At 49.3% G+C, this 19,210-nt stretch overlaps 1 long non-coding RNA gene across 1 annotated transcript in view; it reads left to right on the forward strand.

The window, feature by feature from the left end:
• Nucleotides 1-13,253, forward strand: part of LOC140411776 (uncharacterized) — a 453,954-nt gene extending 440,701 nt beyond the window's left edge. The window contains exon 3 of the long non-coding RNA XR_011941001.1: nucleotides 13,148-13,253. This is a non-coding gene — a long non-coding RNA (uncharacterized lncRNA). The remainder of the gene's footprint in view (nucleotides 1-13,147) is intronic.
• The last annotated feature ends 5,957 nt before the right edge of the window (nucleotides 13,254-19,210 follow it).

Below are 19,210 nucleotides of genomic sequence, written 5' to 3' on the forward strand. Positions count from 1 at the left end.
CTGTACAGTTACACAGTGAAGTGATCCTCACTCTGCTGAATAAACAGTGACTCTGTACAGTTACACAGTGAGTGATCCTCACCCTGAATAAACAGTGACTCTGTACAGTTACACAGTGAGTGACCCTCACCCTGCTGAATAAACAGTGACTCTGTACAGTTACACAGTGAGTGACCCTCACCCTGCTGAATAAACAGTGACTCTGTACAGTTACAGTGAGTGACCCTCACCCTGCTGAATAAACAGTGACTCTGTACAGTTACACAGTGAAGTGATCCTCACTCTGCTGAATAAACAGTGACTCTGTACAGTTACACAGTGAGTGATCCTCACCATGCTGAATAAACAGTGACTCTGTACAGTTACACAGTGAGTGATCATCACCCTAAATAAACAGTGACTCTGTACAGTTACACAGTGAGTGACCCTGACCCTGAATAAACAGTGACTCTGTACAGTTACACAGTGAGTGACCCTCATCCTGCTGAGTAAACAGTGACTGTAAAGTTACACAGTGAGTGACCCTGACCCTGAATAAACAGTGACTCTGTACAGTTAGACAGTGAGTGATCCTCACCCTGCTGAATAAACAGTGACTGTGTACAGTTACCCAGTGAGTGATCATCACCCTGAATAAACAGTGACTCTGTACAGTTACACAGTGAGTGATCGTCACCCTGCTGAATAAACAGTGACTCTGTACAGTTACACAGTGAGTGATCCTCACCCTGCTGAATAAACAGTGACTCTGTAGAGTGACACAGTGAGTGATCCTCACCCTGCTGAATATACAGTGACTCTGTACAGTTACACAGTGAGTGATCATCACACTGAATAAACAGTGACTCTGTACAGTTACACAGTGAGTAACCCTCACCCTGCTGAATAAACAGTGACTCTGCACAGTTACACAGTGAGTGACCCTGATACTGCTGAATAAACAGTGACTCTGTACAGTTAGACAGTGAGTGACCGTGACCCTGAATAAACAGTGACTCTGTACAGTTACACAGTGAGTGATCCTCACCCTGCTGAATAAACAGTGACTCTGTACAGTTACACAGTGAGTGACCCTGACCCTGCTGAATAAACAGTGACTCTGTACAGTTACACAGTGAGTGACCCTGACCCTGCTGAATAAACAGTGACTCTGTACAGTTACACAGTGAGTGATCCTCACCCTGCTGAATAAACAGTGACACTGTACAGTTACACAGTGAGTGGTCATCACCCTGAATAAACAGTGACTCTGTACAGTTACACAGTGAGTGATCCTCACCCTGAATAAACAGTCAGACTGTACAGTTACACAGTGAGTGACCCACACCCTGCTGAATAAACAGTGACTCTGTACAGTTACACAGTGAGTGACCCTTACCCTGAATAAACAGTGACTCTGTACAGTTAGACAGTGAGTGATCCTCACCCTGCGGAATAAACAGTGACTCTGTACAGTTACACAGTGAGTGACCCTCACCCTGTTGAATAAACAGTGACTCTGTACAGTTACACAGTGAGTGACCCTCACCCTGCTGAATAAACAGTGACTCTGTACATTTACACAGTGAGTGAGCCTCACCCTGCTGAATAAACAGTGACTCTGTATAGTTACACAGTGAATGATCCTCACCCTGAATAAACAGTGACTCTATACAGTTACACAGTGAGTGATCCTCACCCTGAATAAACAGTGACTCTGTACAGTTACACAGTGAGTGACCCTCACCCTGAATAAACAGTGACTCTGTACAGTTACACAGTGAGTGATCCTCACCCTGCTGAATAAACAGTGACTCTGTACAGTTACACAGTGAGTGATCATCACCCTGAATAAACAGTGACTCTGTACAGTTACACAGTGAGTGATCCTCACCCTGAATAAACAGTGACTCTGTACAGTTACACAGTGAGTGACCCTCACCCTGCTGAATAAACAGTGACTCTGTACAGTGTCACAGTGAGTGATCCTCACCCTGCTGAATAAACAGTGACTCTGTACAGTTACACAGTGAATGATCCTCATCCTGCTGAATAAATAGTGACTCTGTACAGTTACACAGTGAGTGACCCTAACCCTGAATAAACAGTGACTCTGTACAGTGTCACAGTGAGTGATCCTCACCCTGCTGAATAAACAGTGACTCTGTACAGTTACACAGCGAATGATCCTCATCCTGCTGAATAAACAGTGACTCTGTACAGTTACACAGTGAATGATCCTCATCCTGCTGAATAAACAGTGACTCTGTACAGTTACACAGTGAGTGATCCTCACCCTGAATAAACAGTCACTCTGTACAGTTACACAGTGAGTGATCCTCACCCTGCTGAATATACAGTGACTCTGTACAGTTACACAGTGAGTGATCCTCACCCGGAATAAACAGTGACTCTGTACAGTTACACAGCGAGTGATCGTCACCCTGCTGAATAAACAGTGACTCTGTACAGTTACACAGTGAGTGATCCTCACCCTGAATAAACAGTGACTCTGTACAGTTGCACAGTGAGTGACCGTGACCCTGAATAAACACTGACTCTGTACAGTTACATAGTGAGTGATCCACACCCTGCTGAATAAACAGTGACTCTGTACAGTTACACAGTGAGTGATCCTCACCCTGCTGAATAAACAGTGACTCTGTACAGTTACACAGTGAGTAAACCTCATCCTGCTGAATAAACAGTGACTCTGTACAGTTGCACAGTGAGTGATCCTCACCCTGAATAAACAGTGACTCTGTACAGTTACATAGTGAGTGATCCACACCCTGCTGAATAAACAGTGACTCTGTACAGTTAAACAGTGAGTGATCCTCACCCTGCTGAATAAACAGTGACTCTGTACAGTTACACAGTGAGTAAACCTCATCCTGCTGAATAAACAGTGACTCTGTACAGTTACACAGTGAGTGATCCTCACCCTGCAGAATAAACAGTGACTCTGTACAGTTACACAGTGAGTGACCCTCATCCTGCTGAATAAACAGTGACTCTGTACAGTTACACAGTGAGTGATCCTCACCCTGAATAAACAGTGACTCTGTACAGTTACACAGTGAGTGATCATCACCCTGAATAAACAGTGACTCTGTACAGTTACCCAGTGAGTGATCATCACCCTGTTGAATAAACAGTGACTCTGTACAGTTACACAGTGAGTGACCCTGACCCTGCTGAATAAACAGTGACTCTGTACAGTTATAGTGAGTGACCCTCACCCTGAATAAACAGTGACTCTGGACAGTTACACAGTGAGTGATCCTCACCCTGCTGAATAAACAGTGACTCTGTACAGTTACAGAGTGAGTGACCGTGACCCTGAATAAACAGTGACTCTGTACGTTTACACAGTGAGTGACCCTGACCCTGCTGAATAAACAGTGACTCTGTACAGTTACACAGTGAGTGATCCTCACCCTGCTGAATAAACAGTGACTCTGTACAGTTACACAGTGAGTGATCCTCACCCTGCTGAATAAACAGTGACTCTGTACAGTTACACAGTGAGTGATCATCACCCTGAATAAACAGTGACTCTGTACAGTTACACAGTGAGTGATCCTCACCCTGAATAAACAGTGAGACTGTACAGTTACACAGTGAGTGACCCTCACCCTGTTGAATAAACAGTGACTCTGTACAGTTACACAGTGAGTGACCCTCACCCTGCTGAATAAACAGTGACTCTGTACAGTTGCACAGTGAGTGATCCTCACCCTGAATAAACAGTGACTCTGTACAGTTACATAGTGAGTGATCCACACCCTGCTGAATCAAGAGTGACTCTGTACAGTTACACAGTGAGTGATCCACACCCTGCTGAATAAACAGTGACTCTGTACAGTTACACAGTGAGTGATCCTCACCCTGCTGAATAAACAGTGACTCTGTACAGTTACACAGTGAGTAAACCTCATCCTGCTGAATAAACAGTGACTCTGTACAGTTACACAGTGAGTGATCCTCACCCTGCAGAATAAACAGTGACTCTGTACAGTTACACAGTGAGTGACCCTCATCCTGCTGAATAAACAGTGACTGTAAAGTTACACAGTGAGTGACCCTGACCCTGAATAAACAGTGACTCTGTACAGTTACCCAGTGAGTGATCATCACCCTGTTGAATAAACAGTGACTCTGTACAGTTACACAGTGAGTGACCCTGACCCTGCTGAATAAACAGTGACTCTGTACAGTTATAGTGAGTGACCCTCACCCTGAATAAACAGTGACTCTGGACAGTTACACAGTGAGTGATCCTCACCCTGCTGAATAAACAGTGACTCTGTACAGTTACACAGTGAGTGACCGTGACCCTGAATAAACAGTGACTCTGTACATTTACACAGTGAGTGACCCTGACCCTGCTGAATAAACAGTGACTCTGTACAGTTACACAGTGAGTGATCCTCACCCTGCTGAATAAACAGTGACTCTGTACAGTTACACAGTGAGTGATCCTCACCCTGCTGAATAAACAGTGACTCTGTACAGTTACACAGTGAGTGATCATCACCCTGAATAAACAGTGACTCTGTACAGTTACACAGTGAGTGATCCTCACCCTGAATAAACAGTGAGACTGTACAGTTACACAGTGAGTGACCCTCACCCTGTTGAATAAACAGTGACTCTGTACAGTTACACAGTGAGTGACCCTCACCCTGCTGAATAAACAGTGACTCTGTACATTTACACAGTGAGTGATCCTCACCCTGCTGAATAAACAGTGACTCTGTACAGTTACACAGTGAGTGATCCTCACCCTGAATAAACAGTGACTCTGTACAGTTACACAGTGAGTGACCCTCACCCTGAATAAACAGTGACTCTGTACAGTTACACAGTGAGTGATCCTCACCCTGCTGAATAAACAGTGACTCTGTACATTTACACAGTGAGTGATCCTCACCCTGCTGAATAAACAGTGACTCTGTACAGTTACACAGTGAGCGATCCTCACCTTGCTGAATAAACAGTGACACTGTACAGTTACACAGTGAGTGATCCTCACCCTGCTGAATAAACAGTGACTCTGTACAGTTACACAGTGAGTGACCCTCACCCTGCTGAATAAACAGTGACTCTGCAGTTACACAGTGAGTGACCCTCACCCTGCTGAATAAACAGTGACTCTGCACAGTTACACAGTGAGTGACCCTGACCCTGCTGAATAAACAGTGACTCTGTACAGTTACACAGTGAGTGACCGTGACCCTGCTGAATAAACAGTGACTCTGCACAGTTACACAGTGAGTGATCCTCACCCTGCTGAATAAACAGTGACTCTGTACAGTTACACAGTGAGTGACCGTGACCCTGAATAAACAGTGACTCTGTACAGTTACACAGTGAGTGATCCTCACCCTGCTGAATAAACAGTGACTCTGTACAGTTACACAGTGAGTGACCCTGACCCTGCTGAATAAACAGTGACTCTGCACAGTTACACAGTGAGTGACCCTGACCCTGAATAAACAGTGACTCTGTACAGTTACACAGTGAGTGATCGTCACCCTGAATAAACAGTGACTCTGTACAGTTACACAGTGAGTGACCCTGACCCTGCTGAATAAACACTGACTCTGCACAGTTACACAGTGAGTGACCCTGACCCTGAATAAACAGTGACTCTGCACAGTTACACAGCGAGTGACCCTGACCCTGCTGAATAAACAGTGACTGTGCACAGTTACACAGTGAGTGACCCTCACCCTGCTGAATAAACAGTGACTCTGCACAGTTACACAGTGAGTGACCCTGACCCTGAATAAACAGTGACTCTGCACAGTTACACAGTGAGTGACCCTGACACTGCTGAATAAACAGTGACTCTGTACAGTTACACAGTGAGTGATCCTCACCCTGCTGAATAAACAGTGACTCTGCACAGTTACACAGTGAATGATCCTCATCCTGCTGAATAAACAGTGACTCTGTACAGTTACACGGTGAGTGACCCTAACCCTGAATAAACAGTGACTCTGTACAGTGTCACAGTGAGTGATCCTCACCCTGCTGAATAAACAGTGACTCTGTACAGTTACACAGTGAATGATCCTCATCCTGCTGAATAAACAGTGACTCTGTACAGTTACACAGTGAATGATCCTCATCCTGCTGAATAAACAGTGACTCTGTACAGTTACACCGTGAGTGATCCTCACCCTGAATAAACAGTCACTCTGTACAGTTACACAGTGAGTGATCCTCACCCTGCTGAATAAACAGTGACTCTGTACAGTTACACAGTGAGTGATCCTCACCCTGAATAAACAGTGATTCTGTACAGTTACACAGCGAGTGATCGTCACCCTGCTGAATAAACAGTGACTCTGTACAGTTACACAGTGAGTGATCCTCACCCTGAATAAACAGTGACTCTGTACAGTTGCACAGTGAGTGACCGTGACCCTGAATAAACACTGACTCTGTACAGTTACACAGTGAGTGATCCTCACCCTGCTGAATAAACAGTGACTCTGTACACTTACACAGTGAGTAATCCTCATCCTGCTGAATAAACAGTGACTCTGTACAGTTACACAGTGAGTGATCCTCACCCTGCTGAATAAACAGTGACTCTGTACAGTTACACAGTGAGTGACCCTCATCCTGCTGAATAAATAGTGACTGTAAATTTACACAGTGAGTGACCCTGACCCTGAATAAACAGTGACTCTGTACAGTTACCCAGTGAGTGATCATCACCCTGTTGAATAAACAGTGACTCTGTACAGTTACACAGTGAGTGTCCCTGACCCTGCTGAATAAACAGTGACTCTGTACAGTTATAGTGAGTGACCCTCACCCTGAATAAACAGTGACTCTGGACAGTTACACAGTGAGTGATCCTCACCCTGCTGCATAAACAATGACTCTGTACAGTTACACAGTGAGTGATCCTCACCCTGCTGAATAAACAGTGACTCTGTACAGTTACACAGTGAGTGACATTGACCCTGAATAGACAGTGACTCTGTACATTTACACAGTGAGTGACCCTGACCCTGCTGAATAAACAGTGACTCTGTACAGTTACACAGTGAGTGATCCTCAACCTGCTGAATAAACAGTGACTCTGTACAGTTACACAGTGAGTGATCCTCACCCTGCTGAATAAACAGTGACTCTGTACAGTTACACAGTGAGTGATCATCACCCTGAATAAACAGTGACTCTGCACAGTTACGCAGTGAGTGATCCTCACCCTGAATAAACAGTGAGACTGTACAGTTACACAGTGAGTGACCCTCACCCTGTTGAAAAAACAGTGACTCTGTACAGTTACACAGTGAGTGACCCTCACCCTGCTGAATAAACAGTGACTCTGTACATTTACACAGTGAGTGATCCTCACCCTGCTGAATAAACAGTGATTCTGTACAGTTACACAGTGAGTGATCCTCACCCTGAATAAACAGTGACTCTGTACAGTTACACAGTGAGTGACCCTCACCCGGAATAAACAGTGACTCTGTACAGTTACACAGTGAGTGATCCTCACCCTGCTGAATAAACAGTGACTCTGTACAGTTACACAGTGAGTGATCCTCACCCTGCTGAATAAACAGTGACTCTGTACAGTTACACAGTGAGCGATCCTCACTCTGCTGAATAAACAGTGACACTGTACAGTTACACAGTGAGTGATCCTCACCCTGCTGAATAAACAGTGACTCTGTACAGTTACACAGTGAGTGACCCTCACTCTGCTGAATAAACAGTGACTCTGCAGTTACACAGTGAGTGACCCTCACCCTGCTGAATAAACAGTGACTCTGCACAGTTACACAGTGAGTGACCCTGACCCTGCTGAATAAACAGTGACTCTGTACAGTTACACAGTGAGTGACCCTGACCCTGCTGAATAAACAGTGACTGCACAGTTACACAGTGAGTGATCGTCACCCTGCTGAATAAACAGTGACTCTGTACAGTTACACAGTGAGTGACCCTGACCCTGCTGAATAAACACTGACTCTGCACAGTTACACAGTGAGTGACCCTGACCCTGAATAAACAGTGACTCTGCACAGTTACACAGTGAGTGACCCTGACCCTGCTGAATAAACAGTGACTCTGTACAGTTACACAGTGAGTAATCCTCATCCTGCTGAATAAACAGTGACTCTGCACAGTTACACAGTGAGTGACCCTGACCCTGAATAAACAGTGACTCTGTACAGTTACACAGTGAGTGACCCTGACCCTGCTGAATAAACAGTTACTCTGTACAGTTACACAGTGAGTGATCCTGACCCTGCTGAATAAACAGTGACTCTGCACAGTTACACAGTGAGTGACCCTGATGCTGAATAAACAGTGACTCTGCAGTTACACAGTGAGTGACCCTGACCCTGCTGAATAAACAGTGACTCTGCACAGTTACACAGTGAGTGATCCTCATCCTGCTGAATAAACAGTGACTCTATACAGTTACACAGTGAGTGACCCTGACCCTGCTGAATAAACAGTGACTCTGTACAGTTACACAGTGAGTGACCCTCACCCTGAATAAACAGTGACTCTGTACAGTTACACAGTGAGTCACCCTCACCCTGCTGAATAAACAGTGACTCTGCACAGTTACACAGTGAGTGACCCTGACCCTGAATAAACAGTGACTCTGTACAGTTACACAGTGAGTGACCCTGACCCTGAATAAACAGTGACTCTGCACAGTTACACAGTGAGTGACCCTGCTGAATAAACAGTGACTCTGTACAGTTACACAGTGAGTGACCCTCACCCTGCTGAATAAACAGTGACTCTGTACAGTTACACAGTGAGTGATCCTCACCCTGAATAAACAGTGACTCTGTACAGTTACACAGTGAGTGATCCTCACCCTGCTGAATAAACAGTGACTCTGTACAGTTACACAGTGAGTGATCCTCACTCTGCTGAATAAACAGTGACTCTGTACAGTTACACAGTGAGTGACCCTCGCCCTGCTGAATAAACAGTGACTCTGTACAGTTACACAGTTAGTGATCCTCAACCTGAATAAACAGTGACTCTGTACAGTTACACAGTGAGTGATCCTCATCCTGCTGAATAAACAGTGACTCTGCACAGTTACACAGTGAGTGACCCTGACCCTGAATAAACAGTGACTCTGTACAGTTACACAGTGAGTGACCCTGACCCTGCTGAATAAACAGTGACTCTGCACAGTTACACAGTGAGTGACCCTGATGCTGAATAAACAGTGACTCTGCAGTTACACAGTGAGTGACCCTGACCCTGCTGAATAAACAGTGACTCTGCACCGTTACACAGTGAGTGACCCTCACCCTGCTGAATAAACAGTGACTCTGCACAGTTACACAGTGAGTGACCCTGACCCTGAATAAACAGTGACTCTGTACAGTTACACAGTGAGTGACCCTGACCCTGAATAAACAGTGACTCTGCACAGTTACACAGTGAGTGATCCTCACCCTGAATAAACAGTGACTCTGTACAGTTACACAGTGAGTGATCCTCACCCTGCTGAATAAACAGTGACTCTGTACAGTTACACAGTGAGTGATCCTCACTCTGCTGAATAAACAGTGACTCTGTACAGTTACACAGTGAGTGACCCTGATGCTGAATAAACAGTGACTCTGTACAGTTACACAGTGAGTGACCCTGACCCTGAATAAACAGTGACTCTGTGCAGTTGCACAGCGAGTGATCCTCACCCTGAATAAACAGTGACTCTGTACAGTTACACAGTGAGTGATCCTCACCCTGAATAAACAGTGACTCTGTACAGTTACACAGTGAGTGACCCTGACCCTGAATAAACAGTGACTCTGTACAGTTACACAGTGAGTGATCCTCACCCTGCTGAATAAACAGTGACTCTGCACAGTTACACAGTGAGTGACCCTGACCCTGAATAAACAGTGACTCTGTACAGTTACACAGTGAGTGACCCTGACCCTGCTGAATAAACAGTGACTCTGCACAGTTACACAGTGAGTGACCCTGATGCTGAATAAACAGTGACTCTGCAGTTACACAGTGAGTGACCCTGACCCTGCTGAATAAACAGTGACTCTGCACCGTTACACAGTGAGTGACCCTCACCCTGCTGAATAAACAGTGACTCTGCACAGTTACACAGTGAGTGACCCTGACCCTGAATAAACAGTGACTCTGTACAGTTACACAGTGAGTGACCCTGACCCTGAATAAACAGTGACTCTGCACAGTTACACAGTGAGTGATCCTCACCCTGAATAAACAGTGACTCTGTACAGTTACACAGTGAGTGATCCTCACCCTGCTGAATAAACAGTGACTCTGTACAGTTACACAGTGAGTGATCCTCACTCTGCTGAATAAACAGTGACTCTGTACAGTTACACAGTGAGTGACCCTGATGCTGAATAAACAGTGACTCTGTACAGTTACACAGTGAGTGACCCTGACCCTGAATAAACAGTGACTCTGTGCAGTTACACAGCGAGTGATCCTCACCCTGAATAAACAGTGACTCTGTACAGTTACACAGTGAGTGATCCTCACCCTGAATAAACAGTGACTCTGTACAGTTACACAGTGAGTGACCCTGACCCTGAATAAACAGTGACTCTGTACAGTTACACAGTGAGTGATCCTCACCCTGCTGAATAAACAGTGACTCTGTACAGTTACACAGTGAGTGACCCTGACCCTGAATAAACAGTGACTCTGTACAGTTACACAGTGAGTGATCCTCACCCTGCTGAATAAACAGTGACTCTGTACAGTTACACAGTGAGTGACCCTCCCCCTGCTGAATAAACAGTGACTCTGTACAGTTACACAGTGAGTGACCCTGACCCTGAATAAACAGTGACTCTGTGCAGTTACACAGTGAGTGACCCTGACCCTGAATAAACAGTGACTCTGTACAGTTACAGTGAGTGACCCTGACCCTGAATAAACAGTGACTCTGTGCAGTTACACAGTGAGTGACCCTGACCCTGAATAAACAGTGACTCTGTACAGTTACAGTGAGTGACCCTGACCCTGAATAAACAGTGACTCTGTACAGTTACACAGTGAGTGACCCTGACCCTGAATAAACAGTGACTCTGTGCAGTTACACAGTGAGTGACCCTGACCCTGAATAAACAGTGACTCTGTACAGTTACAGTGAGTGACCCTGACCCTGAATAAACAGTGACTCTGCACAGTTACACAGTGAGTGACCCTGACCCTGAATAAACAGTGACTCTGTACAGTTACACAGTGAGTGACCCTGAATAAACAGTGACTCTGCACAGTTACACAGTGAGTGACCCTGCTGAATAAACAGTGACTCTGTACAGTTACACAGTGAGTGACCCTCACCCTGCTGAATAAACAGTGACTCTGCACAGTTACACAGTGAGTGACCCTCACCCTGCTGAATAAACAGTGACTCTGTACAGTTACACAGTGAGTGACCCTGACCCTGAATAAACAGTGACTCTGCACAGTTACACAGTGAGTGACCCTGCTGAATAAACAGTGACTCTGTACAGTTACACAGTGAGTGACCCTCACCCTGCTGAATAAACAGTGACTCTGCACAGTTACACAGTGAGTGACCCTCACCCTGCTGAATAAACAGTGACTCTGTACAGTTACACAGTGAGTGACCCTGACCCTGAATAAACAGTGACTCTGTGCAGTTACACAGTGAGTGATCCTCACCCTGCTGAATAAACAGTGACTCTGCACAGTTACACAGTGAGTGACCCTGATGCTGAATAAACAGTGACTCTGTACAGTTACACAGTGAGTGACCCTGACCCTGAATAAACAGTGACTCTGTGCAGTTACACAGCGAGTGATCCTCACCCTGAATAAACAGTGACTCTGTACTGTTACACAGTGAGTGATCCTCACCCTGAATAAACAGTGACTCTGTACAGTTACACAGTGAGTGACCCTGACCCTGAATAAACAGTGACTCTGTACAGTTACACAGTGAGTGATCCTCACCCTGCTGAATAAACAGTGACTCTGTACAGTTACACAGTGAGTGACCCTGACCCTGAATAAACAGTGACTCTGTACAGTTACACAGTGAGTGATCCTCACCCTGCTGAATAAACAGTGACTCTGTACAGTTACACAGTGAGTGACCCTCACCCTGCTGAATAAACAGTGACTCTGTACAGTTACACAGTGAGTGATCCTCACGCTGCTGAATAAACAGTGACTCTGTACAGTTACACAGTGAGTGACCCTGACCCTGAATAAACAGTGACTCTGTGCAGTTACACAGTGAGTGACCCTGACCCTGAATAAACAGTGACTCTGTACAGTTACAGTGAGTGACCCTGACCCTGAATAAACAGTGACTCTGTACAGTTACACAGTGAGTGACCCTGACCCTGAATAAACAGTGACTCTGTGCAGTTACACAGTGAGTGATCCTCACCCTGCTGAATAAACAGTGACTCTGTGCAGTTACACAGTGAGTGACCCTGACCCTGAATAAACAGTGACTCTGTACAGTTACAGTGAGTGACCCTGACCCTGAATAAACAGTGACTCTGTACAGTTACACAGTGAGTGACCCTGACCCTGAATAAACAGTGACTCTGTGCAGTTACACAGTGAGTGATCCTCACCCTGCTGAATAAACAGTGACTCTGTGCAGTTACACAGTGAGTGACCGTGACCCTGAATAAACAGTGACTCTGTACAGTTACACAGTGAGTGACCCTCACCCTGCTGAATAAACAGTGACTCTGTACAGTTACACAGTGAGTGACCCTGACCCTGAATAAACAGTGACTCTGTACAGTTACACAGTGAGTGACCCTGACCCTGAATAAACAGTGACTCTGTACAGTTACACAGTGAGTGACCCTGACCCTGAATAAACAGTGACTCTGTACAGTTACACAGTGAGTGAGCCTGACCCTGAACCAATAGTGGCTGTGCGCAGTGACACCGGGACTCTGGGTGGCCACTGTCTGGGCTAGCTTGGTTTTCTGGCCATGGGGCTGCATGCTCGGACCCCCTACCTTCCCTGACTGATCAGAATTGTGACACGGTGTTGAAGACAGATCTGTAAACTGATCTGCTCCCAGACTCGTGCTTCATGCTCGATAGGGTGCGTGGAAAGCGGGTGCCTCCCTGCTAACTCACTGTCGTCTCTTCGCAGAGGCAGCTTCTGGAGACGGCGATATCAAGCTGGGTGTTGTTTTTGAACATTCTCTCCAAGAGCCTGCACACAGTGGAACCAGTGAGAGGGCAACTCCTTCGCAAACACAGGTCAGTTCGACAACTACTCTCAGTACTGCTGGGGACAGATTCCGAAGGGTTCGGGAGAGGTTTCTCATGGCAAGGATACAGGCTAGAGGACGTGATGGGCGTTGGGGACAGACAGAGGGTCCCGTCCAGTGAGGAGAGAGCCATGGCGACTGTGCTTTTCGAGAAGGGAGGGCGGGTGAGCAGAAGGTTATCTAATATGGGTCAGACAAGAGGCAGTATTAATCTAATTTTGAAGGCTGCATTTCGAACATGCATCAGGAAAGGTTTTTCACGCATTTAGAGGTCCGGGTCTGGAATATACTATCCGGAACTGGATTGCAATCTGTGAAAGAATAATGTGCAAGGTTACGGAGATGGAATGGGCTGCCACATGAAGTACATTGCTCAAACGGAGAGACAATGCTCACATAAGGGGCTGAATGGTGAACATATTGCTTTGATATTGAGGGATTGCCGCACTGTCAGAGGGTCAGTACTGAGGGAGTGCTGCACTGTCAGAGGGTCAGTACTGAGGGAGTGCTACACTGTCAGAGGGTCAGTACTGAGGGAGTGCTGCACTGTCAGAGGGTCAGTACTGAGGGAGTGATGCACTGTCAGAGTGTCAGTACTGAGGGAGTGCCGCACTGTCAGAGGGTCAGTACTGAGGGAGTGCCGCACTGTCGGAGGGTCAGTACTGAGGGAGTGCTGCACTGTCAGAGGGTCAGTACTGAGGGAGTGCTGCACTGTCAGGGGGTCAGCACTGAGGGAGTGCTGCACTGTCAGAGGGTCAGTACTGAGGGAGTGATGCACTGTCAGAGTGTCAGTACTGAGGGAGAGCCGCACTGTCAGAGTGTCAGTACTGAGGGAGTGCTGCACTGTCAGAGGGTCAGTACTGAGGGAGTGCTACACTGTCAGAGGGTCAGTACTGAGGGAGTGCTACACTGTCAGAGGGTCAGTACTGAGGGAGTGCTGCACTGTCGGAGGGTCAGTACTGAGGGAGTGCCGCACTGTCGGAGGGTCAGTACTGAGGGAGTGCTGCACTGTCAGAGGGTCAGTACTGAGGGATTGCTGCACTGTCAGAGGGTCAGTACTGAGGGAGTGCTGCTCTGTCAGAGGGTCAGTACTGAGGGAGTGCTGCACTGTCAGAGGGTCAGTACTGAGGGAGTGCTGCACTGTCAGAGGGTCAGTACTGAGGGAGTGCTGCACTGTCAGAAAGTCAGTACTGAGGGAGTGCTGCACTGTCAGAGGGTCAGTACTGAGGGAGTGCTGCACTGTCAGAGAGTCAGTACTGAGGGAGTGCTGCACTGTCAGAGGGTCAGTACTGAAGGAGTGCCGCGCTGTCAGAGGGTCAGTACTGAGGGAGTGCTGCACTGTCAGAGGGTCAGTACTGTGGGAGAGCTGCACTGTCAGAGGGTCAGTACTGAGGGAGTGCCGCACTCTCAGAGGGTCAGCACTGAGGGAGTGCCGCACTGTCAGAGGGTCAGTGCTGAGGGAGTGCCGCACTGTCAGAGGGTAAGTACTGAGGGAGAGCTGCACTGTCAGAGGGTCAGTACTGAGGGAGTGCCGCACAGTCAGAGGGTCAGTACTGAGGGAGTGCCGCACTGTCAGAGGGTCAGTACTGAGGGAGCGCTGTACTGTCAGAGGGTCAGTACTGAGGGAGTGCCGCACTGTCAGAGGGTCAGTACTGAGGGAGTGCAGCACAGTCAGAGGGTCAGTACTGAGAGAATGCTGCACTGTCAGAGGGTCAGTACTGAGGGAGTGCTGCACTGTCAGAGGGTCAGTACTGAGGGAGTGCAGCACAGTCAGAGGGTCAGTACTGAGGGAGTGCTGCACTGTCAGAGGGTCAGTACTGAGGGAGTGCAGCACAGTCAGAGGGTCAGTACTGAGGGAATGCTACACTGTCAGAGGGTCAGTACTGAGGGATTGACGCACTGTCAGAGGGTCAGTACTGAGGGAGCGCTACACTGTCAGAGGGTCAGTACTGATGGAGTGCCGCACTGTCAGAGGGTCAGTACTGAGGGAGTGCCGCACTGTCAGGTGGTCAGTACTGAGGGAGTGCCGCACTGTCAGAGGGTCAGTACTGAGGGAGTGCTGCACTGTCAGAGGGTCAGTACTGAGGGAGTGCCCCACTGTCAGAGGGTCAGTACTGAGGGAGTGCTGCACTGTCAGAGGGTCAGTACTGAGGGAGTGCTGCACTGTCAGAGGGTCAGTACTGAGGGAGTGCTGCACTGTCAGAGGGTCAGTACTGAGGGCATGCTGCACTGTCAGAGGGTCAGTACTGAGGGAGTGCTGCACTGTCAGAAAGTCAGTACTGAGGGAGTGCTGCACTGTCAGAGGGTCAGTACTGAGGGAGTGCTGCACTGTCAGAGAGTCAGTACTGAGGGAGTGCTGCACTGTCAGAGGGTCAGTACTGAAGGAGTGCCGCGCTGTCAGAGGGTCAGTACTGATGGAGTGCTGCACTGTCAGAGGGTCAGTACTGTGGGAGAGCTGCACTGTCAGAGGGTCAGTACTGAGGGAGTGCCGCACTCTCAGAGGGTCAGCACTGAGGGAGTGCCGCACTGTCAGAGGGTCAGTGCTGAGGGAGAGCTGCACTGTCAGAGGGTCAGTACTGAGGGAGTGCCGCACAGTCAGAGGGTCAGTACTGAGGGAGTGCCGCACTGTCAGAGGGTCAGTACTGAGGGAGTGCTGCACTGTCAGAGGGTCAGTACTGAGGGAGTGCCGCACTGTCAGAGGGTCAGTACTGAGGGAGTGCAGCACAGTCAGAGGGTCAGTACTGAGGGAATGCTGCACTGTCAGAGGGTCAGTACTGAGGGAGTGCTGCACTGTCAGAGAATCAGTACTGAGGGAGTGCTACACTGTCAGAGGGTCAGTACTGAGGGATTGACGCACTGTCAGAGGGTCAGTACTGAGGGAGCGCTACACTGTCAGAGGGTCAGTACTGAGGGAGTGCCGCACTGTCAGAGGGTCAGTACTGAGGGAGTGCCGCACTGTCAGTACTGAGGGAGTGCCGCACTGTCAGAGGGTCAGTACTGAGGGAGTGCTGCACTGTCAGAGGGTCAGTACTGAGGGAGTGCCCCACTGTCAGAGGGTCAGTACTGAGGGAGTGCTGCACTGTCAGAGGGTCAGTACTGAGGGAGTGCCGCAGTATCAGAGGGTCAGTACAGAGGGAGTGCTGCACTGTCAGAGGGTCAGTAATGAGGGAGTGCCGCGCTGTCAGAGGGTCAGTACTGATGGAGTGCTGCACTGTCAGAGGGTCAGTACTGTGGGAGAGCTGCACTGTCAGAGGGTCAGTACTGAGGGAGTGCCGCACTCTCAGAGGGTCAGCACTGAGGGAGTGCCGCACTGTCAGAGGGTCAGTACTGAGGGAGAGCTGCACTGTCAGAGGGTCAGTACTGAGGGAGTGCCGCACAGTCAGAGGGTCAGTACTGAGGGAGTGCCGCACTGTCAGAGGGTCAGTACTGAGGGAGCGCTGTACTGTCAGAGGGTCAGTACTGAGGGAGTGCCGCACTGTCAGAGGGTCAGTACTGAGGGAGTGCAGCACAGTCAGAGGGTCAGTACTGAGGGAATGCTGCACTGTCAGAGGGTCAGTACTGAGGGAGTGCTGCACTGTCAGAGAATCAGTACTGAGGGAGTGCTACACTGTCAGAGGGTCAGTACTGAGGGAGTGCCGCACTGTCAGTACTGAGGGAGTGCCGCACTGTCAGAGGGTCAGTACTGAGGGAGTGCTGCACTGTCAGAGGGTCAGTACTGAGGGAGTGCCCCACTGTCAGAGGGTCAGTACTGAGGGAGTGCTGCACTGTCAGAGGGTCAGTACTGAGGGAGTGCCGCAGTATCAGAGGGTCAGTACAGAGGGAGTGCTGCACTGTCAGAGGGTCAGTAATGAGGGAGTGCCGCACTGTCAGAGGGTCAGTACTGAGGGAGTGCTGTACTGTCAGAGGGTCAGTACTGAGGGAGTGCCGCACTGTCAGAGGGTCAGTACTGAGGGAGTGCTGCACTGTCAGAGGGTCAGTACTGAGGGAGAGCCACACTGTCAGAGGGTCAGTACTGAGGGAGCACCGCACTGTCAGAGGGTCAGTACTGAGGGAGTGCTGCACTGTCAGAGGGTCAGTACTGAGGGAGTGCTGCACTGTCAGAGGGTCAGTACTGAGGGAGTGCCGCACTGTCAGGCAGTCAGTACTGAGGGAGTGCTGCACTGTCAGAGGGTCAGTACTGAGGGAGAGCCACACTGTCAGAGGGTCAGTACTGAGGGAGCACCGCACTGTCAGAGGGTCAGTACTGAGGGAGTGCTGCACTGTCAGAGGGTCAGTACTGAGGGAGTGCCACACTGTCAGAGGGTCAGTACTGAGGGAGTGCCGCACTGTCAGAGGGTCAGTACTGAGGGAGAGCCACACTGTCAGAGGGTCAGTACTGAGTGAGTGCTGCACTGTCAGAGGGTCAGTACTGAGGGAGTGCCGCAGTATCAGAGGGTCAGTACAGAGGGAGTGCTGCACTGTCAGAGGGTCAGTACTGAGGGAGTGACGCACTGTCAGAGGGTCAGTACTGAGGGAGTGCTGCACTGTCAGAGGGTCAGTACTGAGGGTGTGCCGCACTGTCAGAGGGTCAGTACTGAGGGAGTGCTGCACTGTCAGAGGGTCAGTACTGAGGGAGAGCCACACTGTCAGAGGGTCAGTACTGAGGGAGCACCGCACTGTCAGAGGGTCAGTACTGAGGGAGTGCTGCACTGTCAGAGGGTCAGTACTGAGGGAGTGCTGCACTGTCAGAGGGTCAGTACTGAGGGAGTACTGCACTGTCAGAGGGTCAGTACTGAGGGAGAGCTGCTCTGTCAGAGGGTCAGTACTGAGGGAGTGCTGCACTGTCAGAGGGTCAGTACTGAGGGAGAGCCACACTGTCAGAGGGTCAGGACTGAGGGAGAGCCGCACTGTCAGAGGGTCAGTACTGAGGGAGTGCTGCACTGTCAGAGGGTCAGTACTGAGGGAGTGCTGCACTGTCAGAGGGTCAGTACTGAGGGAGTGCTGCACTATCAGAGGGTCAGTACTGAGGGAGAGCCACACTGTCAGAGGGTCAATACTGAGGGAGTGCCGCACTGTCAGAGGGTCAGTAATTAAGGGAGTGCTGCACCGTCAGAGGGTCAGTACTGAGGGTGTGCTGCACTGTCAGAGGGTCAGTACTGAGGGAGCGCTGCACTGTCAGAGGGTCAGTACTGAGGGTGTGCTGCACTGTCAGAGGGTCAGTACTGAGGGAGCGCTGCACTGTCAGAGGGTCAGTACTGAGGGAGTGCTGCACTGTCATGGGGTCCGTACTGAGGGAGTGCCGCACTGTCAGGGGGTCAGTACTGAGGGAGTGCCGCACTGTCAGAGGGTCAGTACTGAGGGAGTGCTGCACTGTCAGAGGGTCAGTACTGAGGGAGTGCCGCACTGTCAGAGGGTCAGTACTGAGGGAGTGCCGCACTGTCAGAGGGTCCGTACTGAGGGAGTGCCGCACTGTCAGGGGGTCAGTACTGAGGGAGGGCCGCACTGTCAGAGGGTCAGTACTGAGGGAGTGCTGCACTGTCAGAGGGTCAGTACTGAGGGAGTGCTGCACTGTCAGAGGGTCAGTATTGAGGGAGTGCCGCACTGTCAGAGGGTCAGTACTGAGGGAGTGCCGCACTGTCAGAGGGTCAGTACTGAGGGAGTGCGGCGCTGTCAGAGGGTCAGTACTGAGGGAGTGCCGCTCTGTCAGGTGGTCAGTACTGAGGGAGTGCTGCACTGTCAGAGGGTCAGTACTGAGGGAGTGCTGCGCTGTCAGAGAGTCAGTACTGAGGGAGTGCTGCACTGTCAGAGGGTCAGTACTGAGGGAGTGCTGCACTGTCAGAGGGTCAGTATTGAGGGAGTGCTGCACTGTCAGAGGGTCAGTACTGAGGGAGTGCTGCACTGTCAGATGTCAGTACTGAGGGAGTGCTGCACTGTCAGAGGGTCCGTACTGAGGGAGTGCTGCA

The sequence above is a fragment of the Scyliorhinus torazame genome, chromosome 4, assembly GCF_047496885.1.
Source record: "Scyliorhinus torazame isolate Kashiwa2021f chromosome 4, sScyTor2.1, whole genome shotgun sequence".
Taxonomy (NCBI): domain Eukaryota; kingdom Metazoa; phylum Chordata; class Chondrichthyes; order Carcharhiniformes; family Scyliorhinidae; genus Scyliorhinus; species Scyliorhinus torazame.